Source organism: Pelodiscus sinensis, chromosome 6 (assembly GCF_049634645.1).
Source record: "Pelodiscus sinensis isolate JC-2024 chromosome 6, ASM4963464v1, whole genome shotgun sequence".
Classification (NCBI taxonomy): Eukaryota; Metazoa; Chordata; order Testudines; family Trionychidae; genus Pelodiscus; species Pelodiscus sinensis.
The window spans coordinates 57,535,813-57,562,635 of record NC_134716.1 but is presented as its reverse complement, the minus strand read 5'-3'; positions in this window follow the sequence as shown (position 1 = coordinate 57,562,635).

Genomic DNA, 26,823 nt, shown 5'->3' with positions numbered 1-26,823 from the left:
ATTTAGCAGAAGCCATTTTGACTCTATTTTGTAGTTAGACTACTGTCTGTAATCCTGTGAGGAAAACATCACATCTTTTCTTTTTTCTACCCTTTCAGAACAACAACAATAAATATCCTGGGAATTGTTTACCATTTATTACAGTACTCAGGAACTGATTTCTTATTAATAATCAAAGACAATAGAAGGCTTTATTGTTTTATAAGCAAAACCCACAGGCAGAAGAGCTCTGAGAAAGATAAGAATATAAGAACATAAGAACGGCCATACTGGGTCAGAACAAAGGTTCATCTAGCTCAGTAGCCTGTCTGCCAACAGTGGCCAGCACCAGGTGCCCCAGAGAGGGTGGACCGAAGACAATGATCAAGCGATTTGTCACCTGCCATCCTTCTCCAGCCTCTGACAAACAGAGGCCAGGGACACCAGTTCTATCCCCTGGCTAATAGCCTTTTGTGGACCTAACCTCCATGAAATTATCTAGCTTCTCTTTAAACTTTGTTATAGTCTTAGCCTTCACAGCCTCCTCTGGCAAGGAGTTCCACAGATTGACTACACGCTTCTTTTATTAGTTTTAAATCTGCTACCCATTAATTTCATTTGGTGTCCTCTAGTTCTTCTATTATGGGAACTAATAAATAACTTTTCTTTATCCGCCCTCTCCACACCACTCATGATTTTATATACCTCTATCATATCCCCCCTCAGTCTCTTCTTTTCTAAACTGAAAAGTCCCAGTCGCTTTAACCTCTCCTCATATGGGACCCATTCCAAACTCCTAATCATTTTAGTTGCCCTTTTCGGAACCCTTTCCAAGGCCAAAATATCTTTTTTGAAGTGAGGAGACCACATCTGTACACAGAATTCAAGATGTGGGTGTACCATAGTTTTATACTGGGGCAGTAAGATATTCTGTGTCTTATTTTGTATCCCTTTCTTAATAATTCCTAGAATCCTATTTGCCTTTTTGACCGCCACTGCACACTGTGTGGAAGTTTTCAGAGAACTATCCACGATAACTCCAAGATCCCTTTCCTGATTTGTCGTAGCCAAATTAGTCCCCATCATACTGTATCTATAGTTGGGGTATTTTTCCCGATGTGCATTACTTTACACTTATCCACATTAAATTTCATTTGCCATTTTGTTGCCCAATCACTCAGTTTGGTGAGATCTTTTTGGAGTCCCTCACAATCTGCTTCTGTCTTGACTATCCTAAACAGTTTGGTATCAACTGCAAACTTTAGCACCTCACTGCTTACCCCTTTCTCCAGATCATTTATGAATAAGTTGAAAAGGATTGGTCCCAGGACTGACCCTTGGGGACACCACTAGTTACCCCTCTCCATTCTGAAAATTTACCATTTAATCCTACCCTTTGTTTCCTGTCTTTTAACCAGTTCTCAATCCAAGAAAGGACCTTCCCTCTTATCTCATGGCCATGTAATTTACACAAGAGCCTTTGGTGAGGAATCTTGTCAAAGGCTTTCTGAAAATCTAAGTATACTATATCTACTGGATCCTCCTTGTCTGGATGTTTGTTACCCCCTTCAAAGAACTCTAATAGATTAGTAAGACATGAGTTCCCATTACAGAAACCATGTTGACTTTTGTCCAACAAATTATGTTCTTCTACATGCCTCACAATTTTATTCTTTACTATTGTTTCGACTAATTTGTCCGGTATTGAAGTTAGGCTTACCGGTCTGTAATTGCCAGGATCACCTATAGAGCCCTTTTTAAATATTGGTGTCACATTGGCTACCTTCCAGTCATTAGGTACGGAAGCCGATTTAAAGGATAGGTTACAAACCACAGATAATAGTTCAGCAATTTCCCATTTGAGTTCTTTTAGAACCCTTGGATGAATGCCTTCCAGTCCCAGAGATTTGTTAACATTAAGTTTTTCTATTTGTTCCAAAACCTCCTCATATGATACTTCAATCTGGGACAGTTCCTCACATTCATCACCCACAAAGGACGGTGCAGATTTGGGAATCTCCTCAATGTCCTCAGCCGTGAAGACTGAAGCAAAGAAATCAGTTAGTTTCTCCGCAATGGCTTTATCGTCCTTGATTGCTCCTTTTATATCTCGATCATCTAGGGGGCCCACAGCTTTTTTAGCAGGCTTCCTGCTTCTAATGTACTTAAAAAATATTTTGTTATTTCTTTTTTAGTTTTTGGATAGCTGTTCCTCAAAATCTTTTTTTGCTTTTCTCATTACATTTTTACACTTGATTTGACAGTGTTTATGTTCCTTTCTATTTATCTCACTAGATCAGAGATGGCTGCTTTCCTCAAGGGTATTTTGACTTGTTTTATCTCATGATTTATACAGACAAGAAATGGGTACATTTTCTGCTATTTGGTATTATTTTAAATTTCTTCATCACATGGTAGTTTAATGTATCCCAAGGGCAGCCATGCTCAGAGATCAGAGAATTTGTTCCATTTTGTCTGTCCAGTTCATACAGTATGTGTTATGTGATTGAAGCCTAACACTAGAATTAAAAAAGTGTAGGCCACAACCACATTAAAGCCCCTTTCCCATTGTCCCATAGCAGCCATGGGGGACTGTTAAACTCCTGTTCACACTTATTCAAATACGAAGTATCCATGTTGTCCAAAAGGGGAAGTGATGCTAAGATTCACAGCAGAAAGGCTCAATGTAGTGGTAACTCTACAAGCATCAGCAACAAGTAGTAAAAGCTGTAAAACACATCTAAGGCTATGTCTAGACTGCAGGCTTCTTTCAAAAGAACATTTTTTTGGAAGAGATCTTTAGAAAAATCTTCTTCCAAAAGAAAACATCCACACACAAAAGCACATCAAAAAAGCAATCTGCTTTTTCAAAAGATAGCGTCCACACTGAATGGACACTATCTTGCAAATAAGCTGCGATTACTATGGACAGAGTGGCCACAAAGGCACCTGTGCTTTTTCCTCTTCTTTCAAAAGAACTCCCTCTTCCCCATCCACACACGCCTTTTTCCAAGAGATCTCTTTCGGAAAAAGGCTTCTTCCTCATAGAAAGAGGATTATCAACTCCAGAAAAACCCCTCTGTTCTTTCAATTTACTTTCCAGAGAACACAATTGCAGTGTGGACGTAACTCGGGTTTTGTCAGAAAAACAGTCATTTTTCTGACAAAACTCTATGGGTACGTCTAAACTACATGACTCTGTCGGCAGAGGCATGTAGATTTGTTTGTTCAACAAAGGCAAATGAAGACGCGATTTAAATGATCGCGGCTTCATTTACATTTACATGGCTGCCACACTGAGCCGACAAACAGCTGATCAGCTGTTTGCCGGCTCGCGCGCTAGTCTGGACGTTCCCCCTGTCAACATCAAAACCCTTTGTTGGCAGCCCCGGTAAACCTCATTCCGCAAGGAATAACGGGGCTGCAGACAAAGGGTTTTGATGTCGACAGGGGGAACATCCAGACTAGTGCGCGGGCCGACAAACAGCTAATCAGCTGTTTGTCGGCTCTGCGCGGCAGCCATATAAATGTAAATGAAGCCGCGATCATTTAAATCGTGGCTTCATTTGCCTTTGCTGATCTGTCTAATCTACATGCCTCTGCCGACAGAGGCATGTAGTCTAGACACAGCCTATAGTATAGACCTATCCTAAGAGGCCCAAAGCAGAAACCTAATTTTTCCCACACCTGACGTAATTATGGTAACGTGCCACATTTGTTATGCCTACATACTGAAATGTTGGATACCTTAGACTCTCGTAAACCATGATGAAAACACACATTTATCTGTACACCGAGATGTGATGACTGAACAGCAAAAGAGGCTCTTGGAAGATTCTGGGAACTCTTTGTTCAAATTTCACCACCCAACTAAAGGGAGCTTTAGGATTATTTTTTTGCCTCTGACAGAGAACTGGTTCCTTTCCTCAATCATGTTAAATCACCCTTGCCAAATCTGACTTTATCATTGGGCTCATTAAAATATTCCTGGAAAATTTTTCTCTTTGGAATGGATAAGATTGCACTTCATCTTACATTTATTTTTAAAAAATCCTGGAGGATATTGCTGGCTCCCATGAATTCCCTTTCTTCTCTTTTGAATTCCACAAATTGAATCACTCCCACTCAGATAATGGAAGATCTCTTTCAGCCTTGTTCCAATCTAACTCAGTTGCATCTAACTCAGCAAAAGGGCAAGGAGAACTGAGGCACGAAAGGACTTAGCCAATGTTTTCCTGCAAGATAACAGCAGGGCCACTCAACAGCAAGATTACAGATCTGTTGTTGCCCCTTCATGTTTCTGGTGCTTGTTCCCCAACCTGCCGTGCTGCTTTCTGCTGCTACAATCTATTCTATTTCAAAAGGTCAGCACTGGCAGTCTTACTTTCTTGTTAAGGCATTCTATAGGAGCAAATGCTAGTTGAGGCCTGATGTGAAGGTGGTTCCTCACTGACAAAGTACAGTCATTCTGTATCTTATCTTAATACTTTGTAGGCACAGAACAAAGTAGCTACACATTTTTCATAACATTATTCAAACTCTCAGATGACCCAGATTCACTCTAATGTTAGTGATCTAAGAAAGTAATCAGCAGTGAATAACTAATCAGATTAATTTGTGTGAATTTTATATGCATAGTTAACTGTTTTCTTGAATATACTTATTTATCAAAATTATATGCTAGTTTCATTGAAAATTAGGCACCTTGGATTGTTTTTGAAGAGTTCTTTGAATATTTGATATGCAAAATTTGAGTTTCATGGATTAGTTTTGATTAGCCAGGTAGATTCCAAGTTTTGTATCAAACTGGATACATGGACATTTTAGGATTGAGATTTCAGTGCATATACTCTCACAAAATTTAAAATTCACCTTCTGTTAATGCTTTCCAATGTGTGGTTAAAATATGTTTTTTCAAATATTTTGGGCAGTAAACTCACTACAATATTCAGGAAAAGCAAAAGTGAAGTTTATTTTTATTGAATGAACATTTATATGAACCAGTATAGCATTCTCTCAGGTTTTCTTCCAACAAATATGGATTTGTGTTATTTTTTTAATGAAACCCTCAATCCAAGGACTCTCGCATGTTCCAGTTATTATTGCAAACATTTCAAACTAGTTCATTCAACTCATTCATTAATGTCATCTGTCATGTTTATAAGGAAGGACCAAGGAAAAGTAGTATTTTAATTTAAAGTTTCTAAGTGATAACACTATTTCAATTTTTAATATTAGAATAAAATTATGGTTTAAAGACATGAAATATCTATTAAACTGTAAGTCAAAAATGACTAATTGTAATACATTTCTTAAATAGCTGAAGAACCCCTGTGACAAGTGAAACGTGCCACTGAAGGATTATAATGCAGGTTGATCCTCCCTAGTCCGTCATGCTTGGGAACTGACAGGTGCCAAATCAGGAAATGTGGGAAACTACAGGAGGTCAACATTGTCTAGCAGCAGTATCAACACTTCCACTGTTTACTGGGCTTTTAGAAGATATTTAAGGGTAAATTAAAGATAATTATCACAGAACACTGAGAGCAGGACTCGTGGCTATAAATAAATTTTAAGGAGCCACAAGAAACCTGGCCATACCCAAGATAAGTGAACATCCAACTAACTAAAATGATGCTGGATCACAGGTGTTGTCAGACCTGAGAGTGCCAAACTTGAGAGGTTCAGCCTGTAGGACTTCACAGGAAGATATCTTTCCATGGAGATTTTATATCTGGGTAAGTATTTTAACAGCTACAGAAAACATCTGTTTTTCATTTAATTATTGGGAGTAAATGCTCTGATCTTTAGACTAGAATAAGATTTTCATCACTATCAAAGTAAAATTCTAATACTCCTTCCTTGAGGGGCATATACAGTGACCTCAAAGTTTAAGGGCAGTTTTATTATAGCAATAAATATTCCAATCAACTGGGTTGATCTTGCAAAATGCTGAAGACCTTTTGGGGGATGGTCAGGGCAGTGACTTCAATTGGAGCTGAGGGTACTCAACATCTTGTTGTACTGGGCACAATGGAGATCAAATCTTTAAAAATGTTCAACAATTAAACTCATTGACTTGAAGTGCATCTTCCAGGATTTTGCCCAGGAAAATAAATTTCTTTGTAAATAGAGATTTGCCTGCCAGATTAACCCTCTTCCTTCCATTGTTCTCCATTAATATGATCCAGTGCCAATGGAGAAGGTGACTTTTATAGTATATATCCCACAATGCAACATCTTAGTCTCATTACCAAAGTGTTTGCCATGTACAAGTGCACTCAAACAACTCACCCTCTTTCTCTGGTTACTCTTCATTTCCTCAAGGAGCCTCAAAGATTGACTCATTGGCTTGTTGGATCAAGTGGTATCTACTCATAGGGTACGTCTAGACTACATGGCTCCATCGACGGAGCCATGTGGATTTGTTTATTTGGCAAAGGGAAATGAAGCCGCGATTTAAATAATCGCGGCTTCATTTAAATTTAAATGGCTGCTGTGCTCTGCTGATCAGCTATTTGTCGGCAGATCGGGGCAGTCTGGATGCTCCCCTGTTGACATGAAAGCCCTTTGTCGACCTCCCCAGTAAAATTCATCCCACGAGACATAAGGGGGAGGTCGACAAAGAGATTTCAGGTCGGCATGGGAGCGTCCAGACTGCCCTGATCTGCCAACAAACAGCTGATTATCAGCTGGTCTGCAGAGCGCGGCAGGTATTTAAATTTAAATGAAGCCGTGATTATTTAAATTGCGGCTTCATTTCCCCCTGCCGATCAGCCTAATCTACATGGCTCCATCAACGGAGCCATGTAGTTTAGATACACCCATAATTGGTTCCAGCTATATACACACACAAGACCAGGCCACTTGAGAAAGATAATCTGCACATAATCATCTCAGTGATATCTGTGTATCTTGTTATCAAAATGCATCATTCTTACAAAATCTGTTGACAGGGAAGGGCAGGAAAGTTTTATATAATAAAGAATGTTTTACAAGCTCCAGAGTAGCTGCTGCTCTCAAGACACAGACTTTTAAGCCCTTAAGAGTGTTTCACAGCTGTAACAATTTAGTGACATTTATTAACAAGAAATATTTCTTCTTCAGCCTTTGTTAAAAATTCCTGTTGACACCTGACATTAATGTCTTATTCTGAACTGTCATTAGTTCACTGCTATTTAGCATAAATTGAAGCAGTTGACAACTAATTATCAGCAATGCCAACATAAGTAGGGACTATTTTAAGTTATTAATGCTTTGAGATACATACTAAAAATTCACATCTTAAGGGCTGCGTGACCTCAGACAGAAAGAAAGTTACTCTTTAGTTTATATATTAATATGGAAAGAAAAGATATTGAGTTCTCTCAGTTATAAGTTTTCATCAGTCAGAATTAAATGATAAATTACTTGTAAGAAGCTTGTAATTTGGAGCTGCCCAATGGATGATGCAGTGGAACTCTGTCTGTCAGCCCGTCAAAGGAAAGCAGCAGGAGATTGATACCCACATTTAGAAAAATAGCTTGTGTGCTATCAAAGTCAATGGAAGTTTTGTCTATTATTTCTTATCACTGAAAATAAGTTTTCTACGTTCATTTTCCTTGTCCCTTCAATGCAATATATCAATCGATAGTGTAGCCATGCTCAACAGATAAATAGGGAAGGGGGTTCAAATAAGGATTTTCAAACACTAGAAAAACAATACAGAGAAAAAAACCTCAAACCTACCCAGACCTTAGCCAAGTCAAAACTCTTTGAGGCAAAGGGACTCTTTTCCCTCACTTTATTAGTCATGATATCAGACTCTCTGGTGCAGATTCTCAACTGCTCCAATAACTGTAGTTCTAGCACTTTGGCTACATCGCAGTCAGCCCTTCTGATGTAAAGCCGTTAAAGCCTACTGACTTTATTACAGCTGTGCTGATTTACACCAGCTGAGGACCTAGCAGATTGTATCAACCTTGGAGCTATGCTACTAATTTTTCAATTTCATGAGGACTATTGGGACAAATATTATAGGGTGACAGAGGATTGAAGCATATCCTTATTTCCTATCAAAATAAATCATGCACAAATTAAATATATCCATTTCTATTTTTGTTAATAATGTGTGTGCGTGTATGTGTATTTCACAACTTAGTGCCAAACCTTATGGCACATGACATTAAATACATTGCACAAAGGAATGTAGTACATCTATACAAATACTGTGGATCAGATTTTCATAAGGGTTCATCTCCTCCTTAGGCACCAGAATAAAGGCCAGATTTTCAAGAGTGTTTAGCAGAATGATCAGTGAGGTATTCACAAGGGGGCACTTTGGCACCTATCTGCCTGTCTGGTGCCTAACTCTAATATTAAGGCACCACTTGTATTCACTGCAAATACCCATTCAGTTGTTGCTTTATTCTGGAGGAGGGGTACATCTAGACTACAGGCATTTGTCAACAGAGGCTTTGTCGGCAGATACTGTCAACAAAGCTTCTGTCGACAAAGTGTCTAGACTACATCCAGTTCTGTCGACAAAGCAAGCCGCTTAGTCGTCATGAGAGTGTAGACGCAAAGGACAGTGTAGATGCAATAACGCCTTCTGTCGACAGAACTCTGTCGACAAAAGGCCTTATTCCTCATGGAATTAGGTTTACCGCCGTCGACAAAACTGCCAAATTCTGTCGATGTTATGTCGACAGAACTCAGCAGTAGTGTTGACGCAGGTATATTTTTGTCGACAAAAGGCTACTTTTGTCGACAAAACCCTGTAGTCTAGACACATCCTGAGTCTTGTCTAAGTTTCCACTGTTACAGTCCCCAAGGTATCTTAGTAGCTGGGTATGTATGTACATCACTGCCTCAGTTCTTATACGCTCCCCGCAACCCAGCAGCTGAGTTCCTATGCCCCCGAAGGATTCACAAACTAGATATTCCCTTACTTATCTTTTCTTGTCAGCCTGATTCAGTAGATATGCTCAAGGCACATATAAAATGCACAAAGTGACCAGGGGAAGAGGAGGAGGTGGAGGTGGCCCCTTATAAAATTTTAGTCCGGTAGTTAAAGAATTCTTCCAGAATGTGAGAGACATGTTGGATTCTCTCATTTGAGGAGGGAATTTAAACTTGGGTTTCTCTTTTCCAAAATGAGCACTATATCTATTTACTATGAGATATTCTGTGGCAGGTCACTCTCAACATCTTCTTTTAAAGTTGTTCCACTGTCTATAGGCATTGGAGTGAGGGACTGGAACATAAGTCTTCCACCCACCCATGGCACTACAGAATCATTCTCACTCTCCGATCACTTGAAGATCTGGTCTTGAGCTTTTGAGAAATTTGACCCTGCATATTTTCTCCTGAGAGACTAATAAAGCATTGTCCCTTTAATGTCTCCCATTCTCACACCATTCAGTACATAAAAGTTTATTATCAATGGAACTAACTGCATGAGAATCTATCAGAGAAAATGCAAGCATATAAATGCCACTTCAAATTAATTGCTACTACTAAAAATGTTCACTGTCTCTCAACTCGTGTGTTCTGACAGTATATTCATGGCACTGAAATAATATTTATGGCTAATTGCTATTGAAAGGTATACACAGGAGATTGGTATATAAAATATAATTATCTTAAGTAAAATTGCCAGATGATATATGTAAGAACATGTAACTAAGAAAGCCCTTGAAATATATTCATATTAATAGAGTGGAAAACGTTTGTTTGTTCTCATTATCTAAATCAGGGGCCTCAAACTCCTGGACTCTGCAGTTGCACAATCCAGCCCAGGAACCCTATGGAGATGGTGGGGGTGGCTGTACATTCTCATTCCTCAGGTCCTGCCCTCCCCTCCCCATGGTACCCTGTCCACTGAGGACACAGTCAGGGATTACTTGAAGGGACCAGGTACAGTGCAGCAGCCATGGTCAGCCCCTTCCCCTGCACTCCTCATGATGGCATGAGTTGTGGGAAAGCAGAGCAATTGTGCCAGCTGAGTGCACTCCACTTCCCTGCAGCTCCTGCCACCACGGGGAGTGCAGGGGGCCTGACGGCTGCTGCCACGCTGTTCCAGCCAGGCACCTGCATCCTCAGGGGTTGGGTGCCATGAGAGGGCGAGGGTGGGGGCTTGGTTAATGGGAACAGAGAGCCTCCCTCCGCCCCACCACCAGCCCATAGGACTCCTGAGCTGGATCGCACAACTGCTCCAGCTATAGATGGCCACAGACTGGGAACTTGAGATCTGATCTAAACAATCCAGTCATAGACATTTAGGATCTAATTGCAGCTCACATATCGCTGCCAAGGTACAAGAGAGATTCTATTAGAGTGGCAATGGATTTTTAGACAGATGACTCCACGTATTCATGGCATATCCAGTATAACATTTGAATAATCATTGTGCGATTGGACAGCTTGCAAGCTTTATACGTCCGTCACAGTTTTCTTGGAATCTTGGATCCTGAGATACATATATATTTTCCAGATACAAGAGTTACTCTTTAATCCAGGTGATGTTTTTATGTAGGCCTGTCTTTTCCTCTCCATCTAACCACTGTCTGATAGGATATTTAATGCAAAAATCTATCTGTACTGAATGTCTGCCTTCGCCCTGTTATAGAACTGCATACAGGGTTTGAGTGCACTGCTAGCATGTAGCAAGTATCTTTTTGAATTGATTTGTAATTGAAATGAACATTTCTGCTGCAACAACAGTATGAAAGAACTAGTTCTAAAATAAAGAGCATTTCACATTTCAACTTTTTGATGGTAATGTTAATAAAAGTGAAAAAGGTCCTTAAATTTAAAAATGCTATTAGAGAGCAGATTTTTAAAAACATTATATTTTAATATATCAAAGCGGTGTTCTAATAGTCATCCCTCACCTCAACGCAGCCATTTAACCTATATTATCACAAAAAAGTGTAATAATATATATAAGTAAATTAAGGTAATAAAATGAAACTCTACTTTAACTTTGATAAAGGAAGTTTTGTTCATAATAACTAGGCTCAGGAATGGCTGTTAAGACACTTTTAGGAAAACAAGCACATTGATGAACATTCAAAACACTGCCATTTATTTGCTGATCAAGTTATAACTAATTTCAAGTGTAAAATGCAGGCTTGGGATTTTATGCCTTATATAAAACACAATCAAGTTTCATTATTTTTCTGAGTCATAGCATTTTAATCTTTTCTAATTAGGTGTAATTACCTTTCTTTCACACAGCAAGATACCATAGGAGCAGTAAAAACATAGTTACAGAAAAATACAGGAAAAGGGAATCATTAGCAAATTGCACATATTTTGAATGTGGCACAAAAGAGCTTTTTCCTACAGAAGGAAAATGTGCATATGGTGGAAAAATATGCCAGGTAATGTTACTGTAATTGAGAGAAAAAATATGTATCTCTACTATTCCACTCCCCTTCCTTTACATTATTAATATCTTATAGTCAGCTTCAAGAGAGGGACTGCCACACAACTGCTTATCAAGTATTTATATTTAATACAACAAATCAACTTAAATAATACGTATACAAACTTACATGATTTGGCCTACAGGTAATGCTGATATCACAATTTTGAGCTCTCAGCATTCCTAATACACACCCATGTACTTATTGACTGTCTATGGGTCTTCTTGTTCTCATATTTTGAGAGCCCTAAAATGTAATGTGTGTCTTATTTGAATTCCTCAGTTTTCTAACCAGAACTGTAAGGTTGTACCTCTTAGTCCATAACCAAACAGTTCTGGCAGTAACGATCAGATCAGGTCACTCCATGTCCATGTTTTCTTCATGTCCTTGCTTTCCCCTAACCCTTCCAATTTTTTTTATTTTACTTTTTTACATTCCAATAGAATTGCTTTATGCCTGCTCTTCCAACCTCACAATACATTTAACAATAGTCTACTGCTGGACTGATGCCAGAATATCCCTGTCATTTGTCATTTATCTTCAAACACTGACAGAGACAGTACAGTAAAGAAGGGATAAAATTGGCAGGCAGTATTTTAACACACACACACACACACACACACACACACACACACACACACACACACACACACAGTCAGCCTAGTGGTGAATGCCTGGCTGCAAAGATGGTGTCCCCAGGAGGATCCCCTTAACAATGGGATGCTGTTCCAGGAAGAAAGACCGTTTAGCAGAGAAAGGATTCACCTATTGGGAAAAGGGAAGAACATATTTTGATGCAGACTGTGAGGAGGGCTTTAAACTAGGTTTGAAGGGCACAGGTGACTAAAGCTCACAGGCAATCAAGAACATGGAGACCTGGGAGAAAGGTCAGAAATTGGGGAAAGCACAGAGTACAATATCAGGTATAAAGGAGAGATAAGACAGAAGTGAGTGGTGAAATCAAATGAGCATCTTACATGTCTGTATACTAATGCTAGAAGCATGGGGAAAAACAGGAAAAACTTGAAATGCTATTAAATAAACACTACTATGACATAGTTGGCATCAAAGAGACTTGTTGGGATAATATGAATGGAATATGGGTATAGAAGGGGACAGTTTGCTCAAGAGGGACAGGCAGGAAAAAAGGAAGAGGTGTTGCTTTATATATTAAAAATTGTATACACTTGGTCTGAGGTTGAGGCTATGTCTAGACTATGGAGTTTTTTTGCAGAAGAGCAGATGCGTTCTTTCGTAAGCCCTGTCTTCCTTGTGCCATGAGGAAGATGGGCTCTTCTGAAAGGAGGTTTTTCTAAAATTTGCCTCCGTGTAGATGGACCAAATTTTGGAAAAGCCTCTTCTGTCAATACCATCGGAGTGCAATTTGAGTACCTTTTTCTGATAAAAAGCGGCAGTGTAGACATAGCCTGAGATGAAAATAGGAGACAGAATTGCTGAGAGTCTCTGGGTAGGGATAAAAAAGGTAAAAATAATGGTAATGTCATGGAAGGGGTCTACTACAGACCACCTAACCAGAAAGAAGAGGTGGATGAGGCATTTTTAAACAACTAACAAAATCATCCAGTGCACAGGACTTGGTGGTGATGAGAGACTTCAACTACTCAGACATCTGTTTGGAAAATAATATAGCAGGGCACAGATTATCCAATAAATCCTTAGAATGTATTAGAGATAATTTTTTACTCCAGAAGCTGAAGAAAGCTACTAAGGGAGAGGCTGTTCTAAATTTGATTTTGACAAATAGGAAGGAACTGATTGAGAATTTGAAAGTGGAAGGCAGCTAGAGTGAAAGTAATCATGAAATGGCAGAGCTCATGATTCTAAAGAATGGTAGGAGGGAAAAACAGCACTATAAAGATAATGGATTTCAAGAAGACAGGCTTTAGCAAAATCAAGGAGTTGGTAGTAAGATCTCGTGTACCAAGTCTAAGAGGTAAAACAATTGAAGACAGTTGGCAATTCTTCAAAGAGACTTTATTAAGGGCACAAAGCAGACTATTCCACTGTGCAGAAAAGATATAAAGTATGGCAAGAGACCACACTGACTTAAGAAGATTTTGAGTGGTATAAAAATTTTAAAAAGCAGCCTTACAAAAAGTGGAAACCAGGTCAAATTATAAAGGATGAATATAAGCAAATAACACAAGTATGTAGGGGCAAAATTAGAAAGGCCACAGCACAAAATGAGCTGAAACTAGCTAGAGGCATAAAGAGTGAGAAGGAAACATTCTAAAAATACATTAGAAGCAAGAGAAAGATCAAGGACAGAGTATGCCCATTATTCACTAAAGAGGGAAAGCTATAACAGAAAATGTGGAAATGGTAGAGGTGCTTCATACGCCTTTGTTTCGGTTTTCACTAAGAATTATGGTGGTAATTGAATATCTAACTTTGTGTATGCCAGTGAAAATGGGGTAGGTTCAGAAGCTAAAATAGGGAAAGAACAAGTAAAAATTACTTAGACAAGTTAGATGTCTTCAAGTCATCCAGACCTGATGAAATGTATCCTAGAATGCACAAGGACCAGACTAAAGAGATATCTGAGCCATTAAGCTACTATCTTTCAAAAGGCATGGAGTACAGGAAAGATTCCAGAAGACTGGAAAAGGCCAAATATAGTGTCCATCTATAAAAAGAGAAATAAGGACAACTCAGGGAACTATGGACCACGTTAATTTAACTTCTGTACCAGGGAAGATAATGGAGCAAATAATTAAGGAATCGATTTGCAAAAATCTAGATGATAGTAAAGTGAAAAGTTATTGTCAGCATGGATTTGTCAAGGACAAATCATGTCAAACCAGCCTGAGAGCTTCCTTTGAGAGGATAACAAGTCTTGTGCATAGGGTAAAGTAATAGATATGGTCTATATAGACTTTACTAAGGCTCTTAATACAGTCTTGCATTACCTTCCTCTTAACAAACTAAGGAAAAACAACCTGGTTAGAACTACTGGAAAATGGGTGTATAACTGGTTGGATAACTATTCCCAGATAGTAGTTATCAGTGGTTCACAATCAAAGTCAGCTCCCAGACTACTGCATTAGGCAACACAGTGGTGCAAGGAGGTGAGCAGGCCTCGGTAGGGAAATATTAGGTTAAGAACTATTTAGAAATGTTGGACATACACATAGCCATGGGGTTGCATCTGAAGGTGCTGAGGGAGTTGGCTGATGTGACTGCAGAGTCATTGGCCATTATCTTTGAAAACTTGTGGCAACTGGGAGAGGTCCCAGATGATGGGGAAAAGGTAGTGCCCATCTTTTAAAAAGGAAGAAGGACAATTTAGGGAACTACAGACTGGTCAGCATCACCTCAGTCCCTGGAAAAATCATGGAGAGGATCCTTAAGGTATCCGTTTTGAAGCACTTGGGAGAGAAAAGTAATCAGAAATAGTCAACATGGATTCATCAAGGGTAACTTATGCCTGACTAACCTTTTACTTTAGCAAAGTTTCTGATTTGGGCTGCTATGGTATTCTTACCAGCAAGTTAAGGAACTATGAATTGGATAAATGGACTGTAAGGTGAACAGAGAGCTGGCTAGATTGTTGGGCCCAATGGGTTGTGATCAACAGCTCGATGTCTGGTTAGTGGTTGGTATCAGAGTGCCCCAAGAGTCAATTCTAGGGCCAATTTTGTCCAACATCTTTATTAATGACCTGGATAAGAGATGAATGGCACCCTCATCAAGTTCACAGTGGACACTAAGCTAGGGGAAGAGGTAGATACATTGGAGGGTAGGAATAGTGTCCAGAGTGACCTAGACAAATTGGACAATTGGGCCAAAAGAGATCTGGTAAGGTTCAACAAATACAAGTGCAGAGTCCTGCACTTGGGATGGAAGAATCCCAAGCACTGTTTTAGGCTGGGGGCCAATTGGCTAAGCAGCAGTTTGGCAGAAAAGAACCTGAGGATTATAGTGGATCAGAAGCTGGATATGAGTCCACAGTGTGACCTTGTAGCCAAGAGGGCTAATGGCATATTAGGATGCATTTGAGGAGCACTGCCAGCAGATCTAGAGAAGTGATTATTCCCCTTTATTTGGTACTGGTGAGGCTACATGTGGAGTACTGCGTCCAATTCTGGGGCTCCCATTACAAAAAGGATGTGGATGCATTGGATGTGGATGTCTGTGGATGTCCAGCAGAAGGCAACAAAAATGATTAGGGGTTTGGAACGGGTCGCATGTGACTTGGATTTTTCATCATAGAAAAGAGGAGACTAAGGGGGGGATATAATAGAGGTCTATAAAATCATGACTAGTGTGGAAAAAGTGAATAAGGAAAAGTTATTTACTTGTTCCCATAATATAAGAAATAAGGGTCACCAAATGAAATTAATAGGTAGCAGGTTTAAAACAAACAAAAGGAAGTTTTTCTTCACACAGTGCACAGTCAACCTGTGGAATTCTTTGCCAGATTATGTTGTGAAGACTAGGACTTTAACTGGGTTAAAAAAAGTGCTAGATAAATTCATGGAGGTTAGGTCCATCAGTGGCTATTAGCCAGGATGGGTAGGAACAGTGTCCTGAGCCTCTGATTGTCTGGAAATGAATGATAGGAGAGTGATCATGTGATGATTACCTGTTATGTTCATTCCCTCTGGGGCATCTGCTTTGGCCACTGTCAGAAGACAGGATACTGGGCTAGATGGACCTTTGGTCTGGCTCAGTATGGCCATTCTTATGATTTGGGCTTGTTTAGTTTACAGAAGAGAAGAATGAGGGGGATTTGATAGCATCCTTTAACTACCTGAAAGGAGGTTGCAAAGAGGATGGAGAGATACAGTTCTCAGTAGCAACAGATGGCAGAATGAGAAGCAATGGTCTCAAGTTGCAGTGAGGAAGGTCGAGGTTAGATATTAGGAAAATCTATTTTACTAGGAGGGTGATGATGCACTGGAATGGGTATCTAGGGAGGTGATGGAATCTCTATCCCTAGGGGTTTTAAGTCCCCGTTTGACAAAGCCTTATCTTCGATGATTTAGTTTGTGTTGGTCCTGCTTTGGGCAGGGAGTTGGACTCGGTGACCTCCTTAGGTCTCTTCCAGCTCTATGATTCTACATTGGAAGGATATAATGAGTGGGTTTCCTCAGGGATCAGGTTCTGTTCAATATTTTCATCAGTGGTTGCAAGTGCTTTGGAAGATAGTATTATAATTCATAATGATCTGGACAAACCAGAAAGGTAGTCTGCGGTAATTAGGATGAAATTCAATAAAGATAAATGCAAAGTACTTCACCTAGGAAGAAACAATCAGTTTCACACATACAAAACAGGAAATGACTGTCGAGGAAGGAGTACTGCAGAAAGGGATCTATGGGTCATAGTGGATCACACGCTAAATATGAGTCAACGGTGTGACATGGTTGCAAAGAAAGTGGAGTATTCTGGGAGTATTGTAAGCAAGACACAAGAAGTAATTCTGCTCTACTCTGTGCTGATTAGGACTCACCTGGAGTATTGTGTCCAGTTCTGGGCTCCATGTTTCAGGAAAGATGTGAATACACTGGATAAAATCTAAAGAAGATCAATGAAAATGATTAAAAGTTTAGAAAACATGACCTAGGAAGGAAGATCAAATGAACTGCGTTTGTTTAGTTTGGAAAAGAGAAGACTGAGAGAGGACATCATAACAGTTTTTAAGTACCTAAAAGGTTGTTACAAGGAGGAGGGAGAAAAAATATTGTCCTTAAACATCGATGACAGAACAAGAAGCAATGAGCTTAAAAATTTAAAATAGGGAACTTTAGGTTAGACATTAGGAAAATCATTAGGGTGGTTAACCATCGGAACAAATTGACTAGGGAGGCTGTGGAATCTCCCTCATGGAGATTTTTAAGAGCATGTTAGATAAACGCCAGTCAAGGATGGTCTAGAAGGTGCAGGGGACTAGACTTGATCTTGCGAGGTTCTTCCCAGTCCTATGGTTTTGTATGGAACTCAATATTCTTCAGTCTTAATATTCCTGCTATCAGCAGATAGCTGTAAAAGACACTGGCAAAGTATGTACCTCCTCCCTCTCTAGTTGCTGGCCTACAAAGAGAATGATAAAATTCTCACCCAGCTATTTGACTTCATTTTCAATGCCCTTCACCACCTATCTTCATCCTTGCTATCATCTCTAATTGACTATTAGGATGTCAATGTCTACCTCTGATTCTCTGATGCCAACTTCCATCACCCAACTTATTAATTTTTCAAACAAGCCCTTTCATGCTTTTTTCCATGTTACCCCTCCCACTTGGGAGGAGCTCAGTGTAAACATCTGCTAATCTAATGCATTATCCTCCCTCAAAACAACCCTTAAAAAGATCTCCTTTTTCTTGAAAACTACAAATACATTGACAATAGTCAGGCTGATGAGGTCTTTGCCAATCTTGCAGTTTGTTATTATTTAATTGTTTCCTCTTACTGCCCCAGCCATCTTTCTGTATCTATCTGCTGTCTCTTGTCTTTTCCTTAGATTGAAAGTTCCTTGTTTTTGTTCTGTGTTTTGTAATGTGCTTAGTATAACAGAGTCCTAGTATATGAATGCATCTGTAATAAATGCACTATAGATAGAAAAGTACTTAATAATAATAGTCTGACACTGAAAATAATTGTATAAGTCACTCAGGAAAATGTGGTGTCCATGAGACTTTCAAAATCAACATTTACTTGTATCATCTGCAAAGCTACAACAATTATTTTAAATATATTAACTGTAAGATGCTAGTCCTTAAACTTCCTTCAAAGTTCACCATTATTCTTTCTCAAATTTGTTAACTGCTCTATCTTTGTATGCCAAGACTCTGAGTATTTAATGATGAAATACTTAGGATACCATCTCTGAAATCACAGTTTACAATAAAAAATGTTAGTGAAACCTATGAATTCTTCTAGAAAATCCTTCTATCATGCACATCTGCACAGGACATTTCAAATGACTGAACAAAGAATAATCACACCCAATCCCTAATGTTTTAAGTGAGCATTTGACATGAAACTTTTCTTTTTTTAAGGCATCATCCATAATTAGTCCAAGTGAATGTATGGAAATTTGATTTAAAACATATCTGCTTAGTGGCTTGCCACATGAACAATTATAGTAAAGAATTCAAATAAACTTTAGTAAAATAAATCATGGTATTTTTACACAGAAAGGTAGAATTATTGAAGGAAGTTTCCATTGTCATTCATTTTATCTTGTACTTGCTTTTTCAGTATTTGCTTCCTACCTTATTAATCAAGATTTATTAATATTGCAAAATAACCCAGATTGGTCTAGAAATAGATGGTGTGCTGATATACAACAAAGCTGGCTACTGATCCATTCAACATGTCATGGAACAGAAAGGTGCAGAGAATATAAATGCTGCAAAATGCTCTAAAATTTAAACAATAAAAAAAGTTAAGAAAAAGCAGAATTGCTTAATTCTAAATATTTTCAACTTAGATCAAGCAACACATACTATTATGGTTAATAAACTCTTTATAACATCATGTTTTGCTCATAGCTATTCCCAAGACCAGCATAAACGTTCTAGTCACACTTTCTGAGGTTATTGGTGTTAATTAATATGTCTCCTTTAATGAACACTGAGCCTCTCCATTGAGATCTTACTTTCATGGAGATATTTTCAGCGGGGTTCGTATTTTTAGTGAGTAAAATGGCTAAAAAGTTCTTTGAAGATCTGCATTTCTGTGAGCGAAAGACCATTTTCAAAATTTAAATACATGCTATACAGTATGTTGTATTAATTTATTTCGGTGGTTCTCAAATTTTTTGGCCCATGGCTCACCCTGCTCAGTGCAGACCTTTTTGCAGACCACCAGCCAACCACCCATGATGATAAAATATGTGCAAGGTGGGCTGAGGGAGGAGGATCTGGCTGGGAGTTTGGGTGCAGGAGCAGGCTGGGGTTGGGTGGTCTAGGCAGGTGCGAAGGTGTAGGAATGGATTTGGCATGAGGGGGGGTCTGGTTGAGGTTCCAGACAATCAGAGCAGAGGGGAAAGCCTGGAGGTGAGCAGTTTCCTTTGCTGCTATTTCCCCAGCCAGTGGGAGGGGGAGTGGAAGTGCACAGAGTCACTTCCTCTCCCTTGTGAGCTGGATCTGGCCCATGAAGCTTGGGCCTCTCCTGCCTGCACTGGAAAGCCAACCTCGCAGGGGAAGCATATGGGGATTGTATGAGCATTTGAGCCCATGGCCCAACCGCAAGACAGTCATAGGCCACTATGGTGTAAGGGCCACACTTTGAGAACCACTGGTTTATTATTATTATGTGGAATGACATTTGCGGCAATTCATTTATTCTAAAATATATAATGTAATGAATGGCTGAAAATGTTTACTATGCATATTATACAAATGAATACTATGGAGAGGTAAAGGTGAGAGAGTTTCCCGCTGAGCTAGGTATGAATCTCCTAACTAGCCTTGAAGATCTGGGTCCAAGTAATCTCGAGGCGCTTGCTGGCTAGATTATTTATTTATTATTAATCATTGAGTCCTCAGATCACGTCTTTAGTCACACAAGAAAGTAAACTCCAGTCTCAATCTGAAATTCTGTGAACTGGAATTATGGGCTGGGCAAAAGAATGGTGGGAGGTATGGAACAGAGTCTGAATAGCATGACTAAAGATGATTTTGAGAGCAATTAGTTTAACCTGTAAATAAATATTTTTCCTCAAAACTAAAACCATTATATTGTCAGAGAGCCCAACTACAATTAAAACCCTAAATTGTAGCTATTCTCTAGAGTGGTGCAAAACTGGTCAATTTCCATTTGCATGAGTGTCAAAGAAACACTTTTGTCTCTTCCATTGGTTAAAATCTTTATAATTTTGGTTTGTCGCTTGAGTTTAAATGGACCAAAAAAACTCAAAGTGTAACTCAGCTGGAGCAGCCAAGTTTCTTATTGTTTTGGACACAAAACTATAAATCCATACCTGTAACTCACAGGGAGAAAATGGGTTGGCTCAAAATTCAACATGGATTCATTATAAATCTCCTCTGCTTTTGGAGAACTTGAGCTCAGTTTGCACAACAGCCCTTAGCCAGATGAATTTCCCCGTGCTTGGGGTTATGTTATAAATCAACATAACAGCAATATTCCCAACAACCACTAAAACTGAATCTGTGCATGCAAGGCCCAGATGGGCCTTACTCCACCTTGAAGGAAAGCTCTGTTCCATCATTGTTAAATTCCTGAATAATTGTGCTTTGAAGTTTGGCCTCCAGAAATAAAATGGAAACAAACTATAACCCAGTGTGATGTTCTCCACACTCACTCTAATGGGGTTAATGAAGGTCAGTTAATCTATCAGGCTTCATCTACACTGCAAGGCTTAAATAAGTTACGCAAATTGAGCTACATCAATTACGTAGCTTAATTTGAAATAACTCATTTAAAAATAGGGAGCATCTGCAAAGTACTTATTTTGAAATACAGCACTCTTTCTCCAACTTCCCTTGTTCCTCATACAATGAGGGTTACAGGAATCAGAGTAAGAAGTCCTCCAGCTTGACAGTATTTTGACACTATTTCAAAATAACCTGCTGTGTAGATGCAGACTAAGTTATTTCGGAATAGTGCTGCAGTATAGATATACCCCATTGTGGTTATTAACAACCTTATCCTGATAAAAATGGCTCTAAGTCTAATAGGTCTGTTTGGGTGTGTCATTGCTCCTGGGTTGCTAGGTAGCAGCCATGGTCATAATACCTTTCTGTATCTATGAACAGCCTGGTGACTGTAGATTTTCTACTCCCTAAGACAGGCTTCACAACAGTCATGATGACTTGGCCATACCCAAGCTAGATTACCACAACGCATATTACTTAGGCTATTCTCAAAGTCCACTGGAGAAAGCTTCATAGAATCATGGAAGATGAGGGGTGGAAGAGACCTCAGGAGGTCATCTAGTTCAACCTCCTGATCTAGGCAAGACCAACCATAACTAAATCACCCTAGCCAGGTCTTCATCAAGGTTGGCCTTAAAAACCTCTCAAGATGGAGATTCCACCACTTCCCTAGGTAACACATTCCAGTGCTTCACCACCCAGGAACTGCTTACCAAGAGGTATGAGGAAGATACATACAACCCTAGTGCTCAGGTCTCTATTCTGGCTTCCTCTTCATTTCTGGGGTGCCTTTAAAGTTCCAAGTGGCCTAGGACACAGTTATTTAAGAGGTGTCTCTCATCCTATACTCTTTCATAGCAAAGAAGCAGACAAGAGCTCTCACTGTGGCATAGTTGGCCCATCTCTTTCAAGATGCTGGTGCAGGGTCCAGACACACACAAAGCAGGTTGAAGGATACAGATCTGTGTTTCAGGGTGCCTTTCAGCTGCAGAGCTTTCTGTTGAGGGACTCTCTCTTTGGAATTTGTTCCTCTTGGCTCTTGTCCGAGCAGCAGTGGCTGCGTTGCTCTGCAGAAAAGTTAACTTCAGAAATATACTCACTCACAGAGCCTGCAAGAGCCAATGCACTCATGCCTAGGGGTTGGAGGAAGAAAGGGAGTATGTGACTCATGTGCACTCTCTGCCCAGTACTTAAAGGGGCATTGACACTTGCATAGCCATACGAAATAACTGCATTCCAGGCCCATTCTCTATCTTTGGAATTTGGAAGCTCCTTGAAGTTCACCCTTAATATCTGAGTTCTCACAGCCCATCCCCAGTCTATCACATTATCCAGCAATGACACATTCAATGATTTTTTTTTACGATAGGTTTAATTCCATAAAAATTATTCTGCGGCAATAGGAAGTAATAAGAAATGTATTGCAGATGTTACGGAAATGCCATTCATCAACTGTATTAACTCACTATGCGTAAAAGTCCATAAATGTTGCCATTGTCATTGCAACACATTAAAATAACTCCCAGAATCAGAGAAACTGAAGAGAAGAAAGACGTATTTGACCATCCAGTACAACCTCCTGCCACAACTGGAAAAATTCTTCAGCGCTTTGTCCAGTCCACTTTTAGAAGACTCATGAATAGGTGCCGGCCTAAGTAAGCATACACTTCTCTTCAGGCTCTGGAGAGTAGGGGCATGTCTACACTGGAGGATTAAACCCGAAATAAGCTACACAACTTCAGTTACATCAATTGTGTAGTTTAAGTCAAAATGGCTTATTTCGGTTTTTGGTGCTGGCTACACAGAAAGAAGTCCGAGTAAGAGCACTCTTCCCCCAACTTCCCTTGCTCCTCATAAAATGAGGGCAGCGGGAGTAGGAGTAAGAAGTCCTCCAGCTCGACATTATGTCAAAATAACTGCTTGTTGTGTGGATACAGACTATGTTATTTCAGAGTAACGTCAGTTATTCTGAAATAATGCTGCTGTGTAGACTAGCCTTAGGCTGCAATAGGATAGTTTGGCTGAGAGGAAATCCCTAAATAGGGGGAACTCACCTGTGCAGGAACTCCTATAAAGCCATGATGCTGGTGGCAAAAGGGGGCTATGGGGAAACAGTCTCTTCCAGGAGAGAGGGAAGTATGGCTGAGAATGTGTATGGAATTTAGTCTGAGTTACCCCCTTTGATGCAGAAGTTTGAATTATCAAATGGGGTGAGAAAAGCCAGAAGATATAGGAAAGGCTCAGGGAAAAGGAAACAAGATTTAGGATGGTGTAAAACTAGTCTGCTGATTGTTGGGAGGGTTCTTGAGCTGGAACATGGAGTCCTTCTGGGTTCCCCTACTAGCCACTGGGAACGTGGCATCATTGGGACAGTGAATGAGAAGGCTGCCTATGAACATTTGCGAGGAAAGACTGTGCTACCCTGGAAAGGGAGGACTATGGTGAACTGGACCATGGAGCAGCTGCCCCTTTGTGGTCCCTCCACCCCAGCCCAACCCCTGTCAGTGGGCCTGCCCTGGCACCAAGATAAGATGTTTTTCTACTCCAAGGTTTTAGTTATGATCAGCTCCATAAACCACCCTGCTTTAGAAACTCAAACAGAAGCAGTGAATTTTATTAAAAGGCCTGAAATCTGTTGAATAGTGAGCAGCTGGAGGGGAGTCCTGCAATCCCTCATTAATTGAACAGCCTTTGGAACCTGTGAAAAGACTCAGCTGCTTTTAATTTATTTTTTCTTTTGAAAAAAGCCTTTGTTTTTGTGAAGATAATCTGGACAACATAAAACAATGCAAAGAGACGATTTAGGCTGAAAGGCATATATAGCCGGGCTCTACTATAGATGACTGGGAAGTACATACAGATTTATTTCCAAGCAAAACACAATTGTTTTACATGAGAAGGATGTAGTTGAGAATTAGCACCCTCACAAATAAACACTAGTCCAATCCATGTATCACTGCAGTAATTGTGGACAGAAACTGATTACATTTTATGAAAGAAGTAGGGAAAAAAATACCTGTTGTTCAACCCACACCAAACTGCAAAGGACTATTCAGCCTATTGACCTTCTCAAGGTGTACCCAGTACGACAAGAACAACAAGTACCTTCTTCTGTCCCTCACCAGAGTATTTAGGTACCCAGTGATGATGTACCACATGTTCTTCCTCAACGGCCCCCTTTTCTGCTAAGTTTTCCAGCAATGTAATAGATAAGGAGAGACTACTACTGCATTGGATGGCAGTACTGTAGAAACTTTCACTTGCCTTCCTCCTTTACAATACCTGCCTACTGAGCCCCAGCCTAGTTCCAGAAAAGCTGACTTGTCCTAGAAGAGAGCCTGGAGCCTTGAAGGCTCCACTCTTCCATTTTGTACCACAACAGGGAGAGACCAGTCAGAGAAGATATATCTACCTCTGGAATTAAAAGCATAGTCATTCCCTAACCAACCAACTGAGCCTCTCTGATGAAAAGCCAGCTGGACACCACAGGGAAGACTTCCTTGACAGTACTGTGTGCCCGCAGAGGCTGCAGGTAGAACTCCAGCAACCCACTGATGCTATTATAAGGAACAGCTATAGGCAAGGGGAGCCAACTAGAGATGCCTAATTAAATACTGGGGGGGGGGGGGGGGGAATGGTGGACTGGGGAGTATTGAAGCGAGACGATGGGGGCGGCTTTTTGAAGAGGAAACGGACAAGTTTTGGCACAATGAGGGGAAAGGTTTTCTTTTTAGTAATGAACAGTGTGTCACATTTTCTTTTCTTCCTATTAAATAGGAAGGTCTGTCATGCCATTGATTTTTAAACAGAAAGGCCTATTCATTTCAGTGTGGCTTTCTGTTCTAAAGCCTAATCATATGGTCACTGAAGTGAGCCTTCTTCTACTTCAATGATTTATTCAGTTATCTGTAGGCTTGACAAGATTTGGTAAAGATTTATTTCACCTGGTGTACAGAAATAGATGGAAAAATATCTCTTGATAAAGAGTGCAACCTCCCTTTCACCCAATAGTGCTCCACTATTCTGGTCCTATTCTGCTCTCTTATTCAGTGGCTAGGAATTAGGGGTGCTGTCTGTCCCTGGACAGAAGCCATTTTGCATAGGGGTGTCTTCCCACACTGTCAGGGGCTTGTCCCGCTTCTTGTTATCTTGAACTGCCCCACCAGGACCAGAGCCTTTCCTGTAGCGTACACTTTAAGTGACCCAATGCCACCAGTCCCATGGCCAGGCCTGGAGTCTCCTGCAGTCCCACCATACAAAAAGTATTTAAAAGATTTAAGAAATCAGAAAAAAGTTACATATCACCACATTTACCAGAAAAATGAATTCCAACAAACCTAGTTATGTGTCAACAGCAGACTTTCCTTTGCGCACAGCTGTTCCCTAATGCTCCATATTGTTTGACTGGGGTAGTAATTATGCCACAATTGTCTTCTTTTGGTTTTCCTGTTTGTAAATTTATTTAGAGAATAAAATCTAAGACTCCTACACAAAGATTTTAGACATTATGAGACTCAATCTTATAACACAATACCTCAAACAGCATTAAAATATGCTTGCCCTACTATCTTTAACTCAAGACTATTTGAGGTATAGGGTTTTCTGTTTTTGTGTTAAATCCTTCTTCTCCAGTTCCTACTAGTCAAAACTCTTCATGCCAATTGGGAAGGACATTTGCCTCCTGGGAAATTTCCCACAACAGTGCTGAGTTGTGACCCTTTCTGAAGCTTTACGAAAGAAGGATTTAATTTCCTTTTACGTTTATTTTATGTTTGAGTTTTATTTTGTCAGCAACTATACAGCCTGGGGGGGAGGTTCCAAAACTCTAAAAGTACCATTAAGTAATGTGCAAATACAGAATTGACAAGCATCCACCAGCACTTTGCATTAGAGTGCAACTGAATATCTTCAAAGTGACTTTATGGGTCTGATCTTAAGTCTGTTTTTATTTGATATACCACTCTTATATACAGGAATGAATTGTTACTTGATTTATATTTTGTTCTCACAAGATGGTAGAGGCCCTATTAGCAGCTCAATCGGGCACTGTTCTATGAAGTATTATCTCGACTGCATACTTTAGCTGACATTAAGATTTTGCTGTGAAGCTGATGAACATCTCACACTAAAGAACGTGGAAAAACTTATGATTTTATAAAAACAATAATCGTTACAAGGATATTTCCTGCGTGATGAGATACTTTAAGTATTTAGTGTAAGGCTATTCATATTGCCTACAGTTCACAGGAAAACTTTAAAATGTAGATAGAAAACATTCATGAGAGAAATCACTCAACATTTTAAATAATCAGTCCTATAGATAAATTAAATGTGCATATGAACAGAGAACAACACATAAGAAACTAAAAAAAAAATTATTTTGAAAAAACCTAGCAAGGCTTTTTTTATTCAAATATTTAAAACAAAAAACTGATCTTTTCCCAACCACCTCAGATTTGCCATATCCCAGTATTTTTGTTTAAAAATCAAACTACTTTTACTCACTAGTGTTCCCTGTAAGATGAATGCTTGGTCACCCATCCAGGGGAGATTAAAATGCCACCCAGCTGATTAGCAAATCACCTACAGATAGCTGAATGTATTTCTACTGTTGGTGCACATCCACACATGCTTTGGTGCACATGACAACATTAAGGGTATGTCTAGACTACAGAACTTTTCCAGGATACCTCTGAGGTATCCTGGAAAAGCTCTTCTGAGTCCAAGGAACGCGTCTGCTTTTCCGAAAAAAAAGCAGATGCGTTTTTTCAGCATCCCTGTAAACCTCGTTTTACGAGGAAGAAGGGATGTTCTGAAAGAGGGTTTTTTTCCTGACATTTGGCCCAGTGTGTATGGGCCAAATGTCGGAAAAGCCTCTTTTGGAAGAAAAGCAGAAAAAGATACAAATTGCAGTTCGTAATTTGCGTATCTTTTTCTGACATTTCTTTGTAGTGCAGACACAGCCTTATTCTGCACATGGATGGAAAAAATAGAGGGAACATTGGTACTCACCTTTTCTACTTTAGAAAGAAGTCACTATGATAATCCACCATGAGCTTTGATTA